Source organism: Cajanus cajan, chromosome 3, assembly GCF_000230855.2.
Source record: "Cajanus cajan strain Asha chromosome 3, NIPB_CcT2T_4, whole genome shotgun sequence".
NCBI lineage: Eukaryota > Viridiplantae > Streptophyta > Magnoliopsida > Fabales > Fabaceae > Cajanus > Cajanus cajan.
Window position 1 is genome coordinate 25,469,293 of NC_138519.1, and position 16,044 is coordinate 25,485,336.

Here is a 16,044-nt window from a genome sequence, read left to right on the forward strand (position 1 = left end):
TTCCTCCTCATTGCATGAAATCAGCTAAATACACATTTTTCTTTCTCTTCCTATTGGTTCTCCTTAACTCCCCATTTTCTGGTGCTGCCATGTGTCCAGCCGATGTAACTAATTCAGTTACCAATGACTAACTAACTTCCTTTTCTGTGCTTCCTTCACATGTTACAATACCCTTCCCTTTAACATCAACCTTGTCCTCAAGGTTGAAACTTGGATAACTCGATTTGATACTCTCCATATCTTCCCAAGTTGCTGCTGCCAATCCTCCCATATCTGTTGCGGAATAGGAAGAGGTTGAAGCAACCCCGAAGGTAAAGTATGGTCAACCTTAGCCTGTTGACAATTGCTACAATTTTTGATAAATCTTCGAATTTCCTGTTGCATTTTAGGCCAAACAAACTGAGAGCAAATTCGGAAAATTGTCTTAGTCACATCAACATCTCCTCCTATCTTCGAAGCATGAAACATTGAAACTCATTCAAAATATGAATTTTAACAACCTCCTTTTCAGGTATTACGAGCCTGCCTTTCCAGAACAACAACCCATCTTTCACCACATAGGCCGGATCCTGATTAATGCCCTGTAAACACTGATTGTATATCCCCATGACCTTATCATCTTGCTGTATTGCTTCAGATACTTGCTTTAACCAATTATTCGTAGATTCAGACCAAGCCATTAATAAACTTCTAGACAAAGCATCAGCAGGTATGTTTTCTCTTCCTGGCTTGTATTGTATAGAAAAATCATATTCCAAAAACTTTGGCAACCACTGTTGCTGTTCTGGAGTTTGTAATTTTTGCTCAAGCAACTCTTTTAAGCTCCTTTGATCTGTCCTAATAATGAACTTATGGCACAACAAATAGTGCCTGAATTTTGCCAATGATTCAATGATAGCATGAAATTCCCTAACATAAGCTGATGGCTTTTACATCCTTGGAGATAACTTCTTAGAAAAATAAGCTATTGGGTGCTACCCTTGACTCAACACAACTCCAATGCCTACCTCAGATGCATCAGTGTCCAAAATAAAAGGCTCTGTAAAATAGGAATTGCTAAAACAGGGACTGAAATCATCACTTCTTTCAACTTCTCAAAAGCTGTGGTAGCATCCGTAGACCATTTAAAAGAATCTTTCTTTAAATGAATAGCATTCAACTTCTGCAACATCTGAAACCATGGAACAACCTCCTTCTCAAAATGAATAGCCGCAATGTCAACTTGATATGTATCTGGAGTCTTATGGTAATTAAAGAACTTCTCAGCTTTGAATATCCATTCTAACACCGGTGTATTGCCATCAAAATGTGGGAATCCCAACGATATATCTCGAACACGAAAAGATGGAGTACGAAACGAGTTAACGGAATCATGATTTGAGCTCGAAACACCAATCGACTGAGACTGATTCTGAATTAACTGATCTATAGCTTTCTACATTTGATCCATACGATCCTGTGCAGCAACTTGCAATTGAGACGTCAATTCTCGCTGTGCCACATCTCTATCCCGCTGTGATTGATCACGTAACTCAATCAAACTTATCAATCACCTAAGTTCTTCACCTTGATTTGCCACTTGCACTTGTAAATCTTTCAACCGCGTATTCTCAGCCATTGATGACAATGAAAGCACCAATGAAACAACTCAATTATTGCATCTATTTTATTGAATCTAACAACACAATACAATGAACACTTGGAATGAATTGAATCAATTTTAACAATCAATACGGAATCAATCAAGAATATTGGAAGGTGCTGCAACAGGAGAAAGGAGAATAATAACAGAAAGAAGAGATAATTCAGAGAGAATGCAAATACTTTTTCTATTCTTGTCTGTCTTTTTCCATACAGTAAAGTGCTATATATGCACGAATGGCAATTTGCCTTGCAGTACAATCATTAGCTAATAACAAAAGGATATTCTCAATCAATCCTTCCTAACGGAATTCCTCTTTGTGCGTGGGTCAGGGCACGTGATCACATAATCCTCCAAATGCTGAGGTGGACGTCTCACCCTTCTTGCATGTGCCTCTGGTGCATTCAGTGCTTGCGTAGTAGTGCTCTCAGTGGGTTCAACAGCACTAGGACTTGTATTCCTTACATCCCCTCCAGGTTCAAGAAACACCTTGTCCTCAAGGTGAAACTGAGATTGCAAGATGGTCCAAGGTTCCCAAGTGGCCTCCTCAAGTGGTAAGCCCTGCCAGTGGACTAAGACAAGAACTGCGGCGGACTAGAAGAATTATCCCATTTCCAATCGAGAATAGCAGCAGGTTCCAGTATGGGGTGATTGTCCTCAATTACCGGGGGTAAAGAGAGAGGAGGGGAGGGCAGGGGACCCTTATGCGGACGCAGGAGGCTAACGTGGAACGCGTTATGTATTCGCGCGGAAGGGGGGAGCTCAACTTCATAAGCAACGGAACCAATTTTCCTCGAAATTTTGAAAGGTCCAAAGAATCGCTTCATAAGTTTGACAGAATGAGTCGCAGTGACAGAAGTTTGCCTGCGTGGACGCAAACGGATATAGACCCAGTCACCCACAGCAAAATGTAGCTCCCTGCGAGACTTGTCAGCCCATTTCTTCATTGTCTCTTGAGCTTTTTTAAGATTAGACTCCAGCTTGTGCAGTATTGCAGCACGGGTAGCAAGCTCAGATTGAACTGCAGCATTAGAAGTATCTTCAGGGAGAATGGGAGGCATAAGGGGTGGTTTGCGACCATAGAGCACTTCAAACGGAGAAAAACCAGTGGAAGCATTGACCGACGTATTGAAACTCCATTCGGCCCATGATAAGAACTTGCCCCAAAGAGAAGGTTTGTGGTGAACGAAACAACGAAGGTACTGCTGTAGAACCTTGTTTGCCACCTCAGTTTGATCATCGGTTTGAGGATGGTAGGCTGTGGAAAGACGAAGCTTGGTGCCACTTAACCGGAAAAGCTCTTGCCAGAACTGACTGAGGAAAATTGGGTCGCGATCAGAGATGAGACTGAGGGGGAGGCCGTGGTGTTTGCAAACAACATCAACAAATAACTGAGCCACTAAGCCTGCTGAAAAGGATTTGGGCAACATGCCAAAATGGGCACCCTTGGAGAATCTGTCAACAACAACTAGTATAGTGGTAAAGCCCTTATAAGGAGGAAGGCCCATAACGAAATCGAGAGACAAGTCTTCCCAACAACGCGAAGGAGGAGGGATGGGTTGCAGTAGACCCGATGGCTTCTGCGTTGGTATCTTTGTTTGTTGACAGGGTTGACATTGCTCCACAAAGCGTTGGACATCCTTGCGAATACTGGGCCAATAGAAATTGGCAGAGAGCTTGCTAAGGGTGCGAGAGACCCCGGTATGGCCAGCCATGGGAGTAGAATGGAACTCATGGAGGAGGAGGGGAATGAGGGAGCAAGAAGACGGCAACCATGTTTTCCCTTTGTAGGTAATGAGGCCTTCACGAAGGGAAAAATGTGGGAAGTCAGAAGGTGCTGCAGAGATATTATCCCTCAATTCCTTGAATTCCACGTTATCTGCCAAGGAAGATTTCAAATCCTGCAAGAAATCAGAATGAGTGACAGATAAAACCAGCAATGAATCTGCACTATTGTCAAGGGAGGTTTCGCGCCGAGAAAGAGCATCAGCAGCCAAGTTGGATTTTCCTGGTTTATACTGAATCTCGAAATCAAAGCCCAATAATTTGAATAAGTACTGCTGCTGTTCTGGAGTGAGCACCGTCTGGGTGAGTAGCTCCTTAATAGAGCGTTGATCTGTTTGTATAATAAAATGACGACCAAGGAGATATTGGCGCCATTTCTGCACTGTAGAAGTAATTGCACATAACTCACGAATGTAGGTGGAGGAGTTGCGCAACTTCGGACAGAATTGTTTGCTGAAATAAGAAACCGGATGTCCATTCTGTGAAAGGACTGCACCCATACCTGCACCAGAAGCGTAAGTTTGAATAACAAATAATAAGTCAAATTTGGGAATTGCTAGAACAGGGGCAGCAATGAGGGCCGACTTAAGGCGATCAAAAGCCTCTTGTGCTTTATCAGTCCAAAGGAAACAATCCTTCTTCAAGAGGTCAGTAAGGGGATGGGCAATAGTAGAGTACCCCGAGACAAAACGCCTGTAAAACCCTGTAAGTCCCAAAAAACCCCGAAGGGATTTTAATGTGGAAGGACGGGGCCAAGTGCGAACAAAATCAAGCTTCTCCGGATCAGGTTCCACACCCTTGGCCGAGACTACATGACCCAAATATTGAATTGATTGGAGACCCACACAACACTTGCTGCCCTTGAGGCGAAAGTAGTGTGAGAGCAGTAACTGAAATGTAGTTTCCAGGTGGAGAACATGGTCTTGCAGAGTCGGACTATAGACCAAAATATCATCGAAAAAGACGATGATGAAACGACGGAGATGAGGCCGGAACATGTCATTCATTGTAGCCTGGAATGTGGAGGGAGCATTACACAACCCGAAAGGCATGACCTGAAATTCGAAATGGCCGTTATGGGTTCGAAATGCAGTCTTTTCGGAGTCATGAGGTCTCATCAAAATCTGGTGAAAACCGGAGAAGAGGTCCAGCTTTGAAAACCAAGAAGCTTGGCCCAACTCATCAATAAGTTCATCAACTGTTGGGATAGGGAATTTATCTTTCACAGTCACCGCATTGAGGGCCCTATAATCGACGCAAAAGCGCCATGTTCCATCCTTCTTTTTGACCAAGAGGACGGGAGATGAATAGGGACTGGTACTGGGTTTGATAAAACCGGAGTCTAACATTTTCTTCACTTGCGACTCAATTTCCTGCTTCTGAAAATGTGGGTATCGATAGGGCCGTACAGAAATAGGAGCAGTATTGGGTTGTAATGTGATGGAGTGGTCAGTGGGCCGAGGAGGGGGAAGGGAGGTTGGGGCGGTGAAAAGGGAAGCATACTTGTGGATGAGGGATTGTAATGGTGGCTGGGAAGAGGAAGGGAGAAGGGTAGCAGTGGTGGGTGGGGGTGGTTCAGTATGGAGGGGGGAGGGTGAAAAGTCTAAAGAGAGTTGGAAAAGGGCTTCAACTCGATTAGTGGTTTGTAATCGGCGAAGCTGGTGGGCTGTTATAGGTGAAGGATTTGGGCCGCTGTCCCCCTGTAATTCAACCATATTCCCTTGCCACATGAACCTCATGAAGGGCCCGTTATAATCCATCACAAAAGGGCTGACCACGGAGAGCCAATGAGCTCCCAAAACTACATCTGTACCTGATAATTCCAAAGGGTACAGATCCACCGAGAATTGTTGCTGGTCTATGGAGAGTTGAACTTGTGGACAAAAGGAAGAGCAAGGTAGGAATTCTCCATTTCCCACCATGACTCGTAATGGGCTCAGTGTGGGCTTGGAGCATAGATGAAGGAATTGGGCAACCCTGCTCTGGATGAAATTGTGTGTTGCACCACTATCCACAAGGATTTGGACCGCATAACCCTGGATGGATCCGGTGACCCGAAACGTGCGTGGGGTCCAGTGACCAGAAAAAGCGTGTAAACTGATCAACCCAGCCTCTTGTTGGACCTCGTCGGTGACTGGATCCTCAGCAGTGGCCGTAAATTCACTCTGTTCCTCAGAATCAAAGACGGTGAGAAGGAGGAATTGGGGTTTGCAACGATGGCCTCTAGTGTATCGTTCATCGCAATTAAAACAGAGGTTCTTATCCCTCCGAGCTTGCATCTCAGCTTCAGTAAGACGTTTAATAGGCAGCCGGGTTGGTGGTGTAGGGAGAAGAGGGGGAAGTTGTTTGAGGGGGGTAGGTGAAGAGGGCGGTGGAGAGGGTGGGGAAGGAAGGTGAGTACGGCCAAAACGGTTAGGGGTGAGCTGTGAGGATCGGTACTTATCATCATGGAGTTTAGCCAAGGCTATGGCACTGGGAAGATCCGGTGGCTGCTGAGCGGTGACCTCGCGGCGGAGGTTAGGGCGTAGACCGGAGAGAAAACAGCTGAGATAGAAACTCTATGGAAAGTCGGAGATTCTGTTGGCCAAAGTCTCGAACTCCGAAAGATAATCGAGGAGGCTGTTCGTTTGATTGAGCTTACAAAGGGAAGCAATGGGATCGTCAAATTTGGAGGGGGCAAAGCGGAGCTCTAGGGCCCGCAGGAATGCCTCCCAGGAAGTAAGCAACCCATTGTTGAACATCCACTGGTACCATGAAAGAGCTGAGCCTTCTAAGTAGAAGGATGAAATTTGGATACGTTGGTCAGGGGGGGTTTGGTGGTAGTCAAAAAATTGGGTGACCTTAAAAATCCACCCAAGGGCCTCAGAGCCATTAAAAATAGGGAGGTCAAATTTGACAGGTTTGGTAGAAGGGGATGGGTGATGGTGGTTCTGGTTTTCAAGAATGGAGGTGCGATTGGCGAGGTCATGGATGGTATGGGACAGGTTAGCATGGGAAAGGAAGAGCTGCTCCAATTGTAGGTTGAGTTTGGTAAGCTCCCCTGAAGGAGAGGTAGGGTCGGTCATGGTGAGTAGGAAGCAATGAAAGCACCAAATGGAAGGTGCTGCAGCAGGAGAAAGGAGAATAATAACAGAAAGAAGAGATAATTCAGAGAGAATGCAAATACTTTTTCTATTCTTGTCTGTCTTTTTCCATACAGTAAAGTGCTATATATGCACGAATGGCAATTTGCCTTGCAGTACAATCATTAGCTAATAACAAAAGGATATTCTCAATCAATCCTTCCTAACGGAATTCCTCTTTGTGCGTGGGTCAGGGCACGTGATCACATAATCCTCCAAATGCTGAGGTGGACGTCTCACCCTTCTTGCATGTGCCTCTGGTGCATTCAGTGCTTGCGTAGTAGTGCTCTCAGTGGGTTCAACAGCACTAGGACTTGTATTCCTTACAAATATCCAAAAGAATTCAAGAAGTAGAATGAATTACAGAGAGAAAGCATACAGAAAGAGAGAAAACATCAATGACTAACTAACTTCCTCCTCATTGCATGAAATCAACTAAATACACATTTTTCTTTCTCTTCCTATTGGTTCTCCTTAACTCCCCATTTTTTGGTGCTACCATGTGTCCAGCCGCTGTAACTAATTCAGTTACCAATGACTAACTAACTTCTTTTTCTGTGCTTCCTTCACATGTTACAGTTACATGGCACAATTAAAAGATATAATTAGTTGTCAGTGTAAAAAAACTTTACATTGACAGTGTATAGATGATTAACTCTTATTTTTTGGCCAAGACCTATACAATGTGGATGATGTTAAATGGTTGATCACCTCTCTTGGAATGTTTTAATTGTATTGTTATGATGATTGATCAACTTTATGTTTTTTATTGTATATGAAAATTCAAGTGTACAAATTTTTTTATTAATCATCATAACAAAATCAAGACTTATTATCTTTTTTCATCATATTCACTTACTTTTAATTTTTACTCAAATATAATTATATTATTCTCCTCTTTCTTTTTATCATTTTTCCTTTATCCACACTTTTATTTTCTTTTTCTCTTTACTCAACTGACCACAATTATTTGCTCTTTTTTCACCTCTTTTAATTTTTAATAATATCACTCCTCACAAACACCTATACTATTTGTTATTTTTAAACAATTCTTTTTATCAATAATGTGGTGTTCAACGAGGAAATACTTGCACCCAAGGCGAAAAGGTCAAGAACCTCTTTGTTGAGTTCATGCTTGTCATGGCTATTCTCATGCCCAAAGTGGACAAGTAAGGAACCTCCTTGTCTCTATCGTGCCTAGTGATTGCTTCCATGCCCAATGTTGAAAAATCAAAGACTCCTCTAGTATAATTACACTTGGTGTGATCTTGGTCAAGTCCAATATCAGTTTCCTTAAAAAATGATGTTAGCACCAAGAGAGACACCACTCACTCAACGTAGAGAAGTTGGAGACCTCTCTGTCATGCTCACGCCTAGCGTGACTCTCTCCACGCCTAACACAGGAAACTACATTCATCGCACTCGTCACCATAAATGCATCTACTGTTGTTGCGGATTCGACATTATGCATAATTGTGAACCTTGTGATCTAGGGTCTCTAACACCCATCCAAATCCACTAGAACATTCCTTCACCCAAATCAATCGATAAATTAGTTATATAACTCTTATAGAAAAAGAAACTAGAACCAATTCACTCAAATTCATTCATTCCAACCAAAACTCCCAAATCACACAACTATAAACCTTAAACAATTTAATTCATGACAACACATCAACAATTTAACCATGAATATTACATTCTTAATTCTCATATAACAACATCAAGAATAAAATTGTTAAATCAAAAGATGTTCTTGGAACAAAAGTTTTCATGTTAACAAACTTAGATGTTTTTGTTAAAGAAATGTTTTTCAAATCACATAGTAAGACAAACTTAAATAAATGATTGGTTATGATGACATGTAGTCTCTTAGAGGAAGCACTTCATATGTCTAAGACAAATGCATTATATATATATATATATATATATATATATATATATATATCATTTATGATGTTTGATAATCAAATCATCTTTGCCTATGATATTCCTTAATAGGTTGAAACAATAAAAACTTTTTGGTACTTGTACCTCAAAAAGGAACATATACATATTTTTTGTCAAAGAAAAGATAAACAAATTCCTCGAAGTGTACAGAGTTTCAAAAAAAGCCATTTCCAATTAACACACGCAATAATTTCTCTTATTTTGTACATTAAAGGTAATAAGTAGCCTTCTTAATTAGATAAGAAGTGACATTTTGGTAAAAATGTATTCAATGCTTACATTTAATACACCAACGAACACTTCTCTCTACAAGGAAGGAAGACAAAGGTAGACGAAGTAGACTTGTCAAAGAAGCTTAAGGATTTGCAATTGTCATCTTCATGAAACACCTATATAAAAAAAAGTTTGAAGACTCAGAAAGAAAAAGAGAACAACGATTGTAAAAGAAAATTCATTCATTCTTTCTATAAAGAACTCTATACTTAATTTGGTTGTATTAGGTCTTGAAAGACGAAACAAGTGATTTTTTAGCTTTAACATTGTGTTATTGCTTGAAACCTAAAGAGGTTTTGTAGTAAATAATACTTGGTTGTTGAAGTTTGAAAAGGCTTTCTTATTCAAAGAATACTTGGACAATTTCTTAAAAAAAAAACAAGTCAAAGAATACTTAAATTGAGTTAAAAGTGGCTTGTGAAAAATACTTTCATATTTATGAAAGATAATGAAACTTGATTAAGAGCTGGATATAGTCTCGGTGGTTGAGACAAACTAATATAAAAATACCTTGTGTTTATTACTCTTCTCTCTTCGTTTGCACTCTTATAGTCATGTTACTGCTTCACTATTTCAAAAAGTGTTAAGTTTTTTATTAATACTATTAAATCCTCATTCTAGTGTCTTTCTTTTCTCTATATTTTGGTTTCAGAGTTTAGTATTTGATAGGGTTGAACATCTAACCGTGCTAAAAGAAAAAAAATCCTATGATGAGAAGCAATGTAGGTCAGTATTTGCATGAAAGAGTTTCTCTTACAAGGCCACCAACTTACAATGGAGAATATTACCCATATTGGAAGGACATGATAGAGATGTACATCAAGTCCACCCAATACCATCTCTAGAAGATTATCACAGCTGGTGATGTTCTTGTAACCAAACTGGAAAATAGTACATGTAGGAAGACTACAACGTGTTACAACTCAACACCAAAACAAGATACATCTTGGCTTTCTCTTTATCTAAAATAGAGTACAACAAGTTCTGCAGTTGCAAGATTCCTAAAGAAATTTGGAAAGTCATCAGATTAACTCATGAGGGGACTGAAGATGTAAGGCTTAGACAAGCTATTACTCTTTAGAGACGTTATAAGTTATTATTCACTATGAAAGAGAATGAAACAATTGATGAAATGTTTGGAAGATTTCAAACCATTCTCAATGAGCTAAAATCCTCTGGAACTAAGTTCTCAAAAGCTCAAAACAACCTAAAGACCTTGGATAAACTTCCAATGATCTAGGTACCAAAGGCTACCACTATATCAGAGGTTAGTGACATCAAAACTCTTACATTGGATGAATTCCTAGGAGCCCTAAGGGTCATGCAGTCCATCTAAACAACAAAGATCATTTGAAAGCTAATGATTCCATTACTCTAGGGACCGATGAAACCAATAAGAAGAGGATGAAGGCAAAGCTCTCAAGGTTGAGTTTGAGTATATTAGCTCAAATGAAATTTTTGAGAACTCAATGGATGATGAGATATATCTCATGTCCAACAAGTTCAAGAATAGGTTGAAGAAGAAAGGAAGATTAGGGAGCTTCCACAAAAAGAAAGATAGGCTCAACAAACCTATCAAAGAAAAAGCAAGGAGGTCATCTACTATGAAAATAAGAAGCTTTGGCACATGAAGGTTAGAAGTCCTACATTCAGAAAGAGACGGATCATGTGACACCCTCTACCCCACATACCATAACACAAATAACAAAAATTGAATAACATAATTTTTTTCATAATTAAAATACCAAACATGTTTAAATAGAGGGTACCACATCCATAACTTAAACAGTAGCTTAATCAGCGAAAATTACAAAGAAATAATATAAGGTCTTACTAAATAATTTAATAAAAACATCTTAATCTAATCCTATCTACGCCCCGATGTCTCATTTTCTATTAGAGCAAATCCCAACATAGAAACCTAAGCTTCATCACCAACATCCTCAGCCTCATACAGATAATTACCAGTAAGATAGTCAAGGAAAAACAACACGAGAAAAGGGAGTGAGAAACATCTCACTCTGGCTCACAATGTAGGAATATACACCAGATAGCCAAACACAAACAAAACATATATAACATAGATAAATTAATAATAATATCACATTTCAATCATCCAAGACATATCAATTTTTCATATAACACTAAAATGAACATGTATGGACACGGTGTAACGACCCGCCATGATCTCTACACTTAGTGGAATCGCACTACTACTAACAAACTAAGAGAAATATTAAGCTGGATAATTTAGACTCCCAAACACGAAACCACAAGCAATGAACCACTTGAGATTACTACATTACAAGCTGAAAACCTACAACTTAGGAAGGGTCTTGTTAAGTGTAATATTCATTTTTTTAAAAGGGGTATTTTTGTAATTTTTATTAATGGCATTTTCGCAATTTTATTAAAGTTAGAGGGGTAAATGGGTAACTTGGAATGGACTGTTCCAAAATTGGAACGGGCCGTTCCAAGCAATAAAAAGACACTAAATTTTAAGTTGGGAACGGGTCCAGAACGGGCCGTTCCAACAAGAAGAACGAGCCGTTCTGATTTTGGAACGGGCCGTTCTGGAAGGAGCACGGGCAGTTCCGGAAGGAGAACGGGCCGTTCTGGATGAGTCTCGGAACGGGCCGTTCTGGTTTCGGAACGGGCCGTTCCAGTTCAAAATTTTACATGGATTTTTCAGGCCCAGAACGGGCGTTCCACTTTTGCAACGGGCCGTTCCGGGTTAGGCAGGAAGAACTCTATAAATAGGGGGTTGGGGGTGTTGGAAAAGCAGGATTGAGAGAGAGGGTCCTAGAGAGAGAAAGAGGAGAGAGAGAGAGAAAAAAGGAGAGGATGGGAAAGAAAGGAAGAGGAATCCAGTAGAGGAGGTTCTGCCAGGGGAGAGAAAAGAGGAGGGAGAGGAGGAGATTCTGCCCGAGTTTCGATTCTCGTTTAAGGAAGAGGAGGGGGTTCTGCCCGAGTTTTGGTTCAGGTTTATCCAAGTAAGGGTAGTACTTATAAGACTTAATCTAGTATGTATGAGCATGATAAGGGTAGTATAACTTTTAATATGTTATTTTGTTTATATGAAGATTATCATTTGTTTAAGTTGATGGTTGTTTTAAGTGTTTAGTTATTTATGTTATTATATTGAATAATTTGGCATGGTTATGGAAATTTTTGGTATGTAATTATGGAATATGCTATATGTGTGTGGTTTGGAAAGCTAATAGAACTTAGAGGAGTAAGGTTATGGTATGGATTAGATCTCTTGGTGAGATCAGGATATAATCTTTGGAAAAATATGGAATTTGGGAATCCCATGGTGAGGATTCCAATATGGAACTTTTCCAAAGATTATATAATAAATCACTTCAGATGTTAGGTGGATTCTGAAGTACTCCTCTAAGTATTCTATTTGCTACCGGTATGGGTCTAGGCCGAGTCATACCGATGGATGAGGTGGCCCCACCAGGGTTACGTGACGACGTAATCCAACTGTATATTTTCCATGAGAGGTTAGGCGTGAGACATGGGTTGATGACATGTTTCACCGTATCAACACTTGGTTTGGATGTGTTGAGGCCAACATTTGGTTTGGATGTGTTGGTTACATCATGGATTATACAGTGGTGTGACTTTGTTTTGGATGTGGAATATGTATACATATGGTATGAATTGTATACATTGGTTATGGATTTTGTATTATCATAAAATATGTATGCATTGGCATGGATGTGTATACATTATATTTTGGATTGGTCTATATTTAGCTTGGAAATGACTTGTTGGTCTGGATAAATACTGTGGATAAATATTTGTTTAATGATATTTTATTATGATGTACTATGATTGGTTTTATATGTGCTAACCCTTATATTTCCATGATGGACTGTGATGATCTCACTATGTGAGGGAACAGATCAGGTATGAGGCTTTGAGATAACAAAGAGTCTTTTGGATAGCTGCTTTGAGAAGTGGCTAGGTTTAGAGCTTGACCAGCACCTAGGGTGTCTTGTTTTGATGTCTTCATGACTTTGTAATTATATTACCTTTTTGGATTACTGTATAACCTTACTGAGGATGACTCTACTATAAAATTATGTTATATATTTTAGAAATAATTTTATATGTTATTGTATATTTACACTCTAGCGTAGCTGGCTCTTATTCTATTTTCTTTTATATATATTATTTATCCTTGGTTGGTTCTAGTTGTGACGGCCTAGGGTGGGTCGTTACAAGTTTGGTATCAGAGCTGGTCGAGTCTCTTTAGGGTTTGTGGGAAATGGTCTTGTTATGTTTCTGTTGTGTGAAAATGGATTTTTGGAAAGGAATTTCTTATGTGTTTTAGTGTAAACTCATGGGTTCCTTGATCTTTAATCTTTATTAGGATGGTTGGTAGGGAAAACCATTCTAATCCTTCTTCAGGTGTGGATGAGCGGCAGATTGCTTAGGCTATGGAGCTAATTGTTGCTGCTATTGGACAACAGAATACTTTATTGGCTCAGATGGAGACTAATAGGGCTGCAGCTGAAGCAGCTAGGGCTGAGGTACCTGATGAGTTTAGGGGCTTGTCAGAGTTCAGAAAAGGGAATCCTCCTCAATTTATAGGTGTTGATGGACCTGAAATTGCTGATCAATGGATTGAAGAGATGGAGAAAATCTTCATGGTGATGCAATGCCCCGAGGAGAAGAAGCTAGTTTATGCTGTTTATATGTTGGTGGGTGAGGCTAGTTTCTGGTGGAAAGGTGCTCAAGCTATGATGGAAGCTAGAGGGGAGGCGATAAATTGGGAAAATTTCAAAAAGGTATTTCTAGAGAAAATTTTTCAGATAGCGCCAGATATGCTAAGGAAGCTGAATTTTTGAGACTGCAGCAAGGAAATATGTCAGTACAAGAGTATGTGGTTAAGTTTGAACACTTGGCTAGGTACTATTCTCAAGCTATCACTAAAGCCTGGAGATGCAGGAAGTTCAGTGAAGGTTTAAGGTATGAGCTGAAAAAGACTATTGTTCCTATGGGGATTATGGAGTTTCCAGTTCTAGTTGAAAAGGCAAAAACAGTTGAGAGATTTGAAGGAGGAAATAAAATGGAAAAAGGTACTGAGGGATCATCTGAATTTGGGAGGGGGAAACATCCTCAAAAGAGACCATCTCAGTTTCAAAAGGGGAACGCTAATAAAAAACTAATGGAGACTACTACTACAGGAGTTGTTCAGAGTATTAAATGTTACACATGTGGAGGCCCACATATGATGAGGGACTGTCCTACAAAGAACTATATGTGTTTTAAATGTGGTAAGGTGGGTCACATGGCTAAAGATTGCAATGTCAGAAATATTCCAGCTAGAGAGAACCAAAAAGTGGATCGGCCTACTATAGCAGGTCGTGTTTTTGCGTTAACAGGTGCTGAAGTTGAAACGTCATCTGAGTTGGTAAAGGGAAAATGCAAAGCTGATGGTAATGATATTTCTATTCTATTTGATTCTGGTACTTCACATTCTTTTATTTCTTATGAGTGCGTGGCAAGGTTAAATTTGGTTGTGAATTCTTTGTGTGTGTCAGTGTGGATCTAGTTGTTTCTACCCCAGCTTCAGGGTCTGTTTTGACTTCTGAGGTTTGTTTGAGATGTCTAGTGGAGGTGGAAGGGCGTTGTTATAAAGTGAATTTGTTTTGTTTACCTCTATCTGAGTTGGATGTGATTTTAGGGATGTAATGGCTTTCTGCCAATAGGATTTTGATAGATTGTTCATAAAAGAGATTAATCTTTCCTACTGTTGAACAGGAGAAATTTATTTCTAGTGGACAGGTGGATGGGTTGTTGAAGGGTGGAGCTCTTGGGTTTATGATCCTATCTTTTATTAGTGTAGAGAATGAAAAGTTGTTGAATAGTATTGATGTTGTTAGAGAATTCCCAGAGGTTTTTCCGGATGATGTTCCGGGGTTACCACCAAAACGAGAGTTAGAGTTTAGTATTGATCTTATACCAGGGGCGGGACCAGTATCTATTTCTCCTTATAGAATGGCACCAGCAGAGTTGTCTGAATTGAAGAAGCAGGTTGGAGAGCTTTTAGAGAAGCAAATGATCAGACCTAGTGTATCTCCGTGGGGAGCACCAGTGTTGTTGGTAAAGAAGAAGGATGGTGGTGTGAGGTTATGTGTGGATTACAGGCAATTAAATAAATTGACAATTAAGAATAAGTATCCATTGCCTAGGATAAATGATTTGATGGATCAGTTGAGAGGAGCTTCTGTTTTCTCCAAGATTGATTTGAGGTCTGGGTATCACCAGATTCGGGTAAAGGAGGAGGACATACCAAAGACTGCTTTTAGGACTCGGTATGGCCATTATGAATATGTTGTCATGCCTTTTGGAGTGACGAATGCTCCAGCTGTTTTCATGGATTATATGAACAGGATTTTCAGACCCTTTTTGGATAAGTTTGTGGTGGTGTTTATTGATGATATTCTGGTTTATTCTAGATCTATGGAGGAACATAGAGAACATCTGAGGATAGTTTTGCAAGTATTGAAGGAGAAACAGTTATTTGCAAAGTTGTCAAAATGTGAGTTTTGGCTATCTGAAGTTAAGTTCTTGGGTCATGTGATTTCTGCACAAGGAATTGCAGTTGATCCTACTAAGGTGGAGGCGATTTTGAGGTGGGAGCGTCCGAAATCAGTTACTGAAGTTAGAGGTTTTGTGGGATTGGCTGGCTATTATAGAAGATTCATAGAAGGATTTTCTAAAATAGTTATGCCTTTGACACAACTGACCAGGAAGGATCATCCTTTTATATGGACAGAGGAGTGTGAGAGGAGTTTTCAAAAATTAAAAGAAAAACTGACGTCATCTCCAGTGTTGATTCTGCCAAATCCTAATAAATCTTTTGAGGTTTATTGTGATACATCTCATCAAGGTTTAGGATGTGTTCTTATGCAAGATAGACAGGTTGTGGCCTATGCATCTAGGCAGTTAAAGACTCATGAACGGAATTATCCTACGCATGATCTAGAGTTGGCTGCAGTGGTTTTTGCTTTGAAGATTTGGAGACATTATCTCTATGGAGCAAAGTTTGATGTGTTCAGTGATCATAAGAGTCTAAAATATTTGTTTGATCAGAAAGAGTTAAATATGAGGCAAAGGAGGTGGATTGAGTTTTTGAAAGATTATGACTTTCAGTTAATGTACCATTCAGGTAAAGCGAATGTGGTGGCAGATGCTTTGAGTAGAAAATCTCTTCATATGTCTTACATGATGGTTAGAGAAATGGAGTTGGTA